Raw genomic sequence first — 1,326 nt, 5'->3', positions numbered from 1 at the left:
GAGCCCTGTCTGGCCCTCACGGCACCTGGGACCCAGGCAGCTATTGGGCTGTCTGACAACTTGATTCAGTGGTTTGGAACCTGACCTGCAAGTTTCTCCAGGTTGATTAATTCTCGGAGACTTCTCTGGAATACTATGATCTTCTTTCTAATTCCTTCAGCACATCAGTGTTGTGACAGAGGTGATAGGACTTAGTGCTTAAGCTTTGAGGTCCCCCAGTTCCACAGCAGGAACACAGCAGTGACCAGGCGGTACACAAGGACACCTGGAAGCTGTCTTCTGTGCTTGGAGGGAAGGGCTGTGGGGAAGGTGCTAGGTAGCCCCCCCAACCTTTTTTTTTGGACAGTATCTCACTCCGGTTGCCCAGGCTGGAGTGTAGTGGCACAATCTCAGTTCATTGCTGCCTCAACTTCCTGGGCTCAAGCAATTCTCCTTCCTCATCCTCCTGAGTAGCTGGGACTATGGGGGAGCACCACTTTACCAGGCTATTTTTTGTATTTTATGTTGAGACAGAGTTTTGTCACGTTGGCCAGCTGGTCTCAAACTCCTAGGGTCAAGCGATCCACTGACCTCGGCCTCCCAAGTGTTGGGCTTACAGTTGTGAGCCACCTCACCCGCCCTAGGTAGCCCTTTTCGAAGTGGTTGGTGGAAAATGTTCCAGAAAATTGGGATAGTAAATGATTGGGAATAGTGAAATTGATAAGATTATATAATCAAATACTTCCTTCTTTTGTGGAGGAGAGAAAGGATGTGGAGAGATTACATAAGCTTTCTGCATTGCACACCTAACTTCACCTTCTCACACCCTGAAGGGGCAGTCACTGCTTCTGCAGAGACCTGCCGCAGAGCCGCTCCCCGATGGTTCAGACGGAGTTCGGAAAGTTGCAGTGGCCTGGACTCGGTGGCTCACACCTGTGATCCCAGCACTTTGGGGGGCCAAGGTGGGGCGATCACCTGAGGATAGGAGTTCAAGACCAGCCTGGCCAACATGGTGAAATCCTATCTCTATTAAAAATACAAAAACTTAGCTGGGCGTAGTGGTGTAGCGCCTGTAATCTCAGCTACTTGGGAGGCTGAGGCAGAAGAATCATTTGAACTCAGGAGGTGGAGGTTGCAGTGAGCCAAGCACACCACTGCACACTTCAGCCCAGGTGACAGAGTGAGACTCTGTCTAAAAAAAAAACCGAAAAAGGTCGTGCTGGCTATGAAAGGCACCTATGAGAGAGATGGAAGGCAATTTAGAAGGGTGTCCCTCTGCCGTCAGGGAGGGCCAAAATTTTTAATTTTTATTTTTTGGCATTTACTACCTCCAGCTTTAATCTCAAA

The sequence above is a fragment of the Cebus imitator genome, unplaced genomic scaffold (assembly GCF_001604975.1).
Source record: "Cebus imitator isolate Cc_AM_T3 unplaced genomic scaffold, Cebus_imitator-1.0 Scaffold202, whole genome shotgun sequence".
Classification (NCBI taxonomy): Eukaryota; Metazoa; Chordata; class Mammalia; order Primates; family Cebidae; genus Cebus; species Cebus imitator.
The sequence above is the reverse complement of the archived record's forward strand: the minus strand, read 5'-3'. Positions refer to the sequence as shown.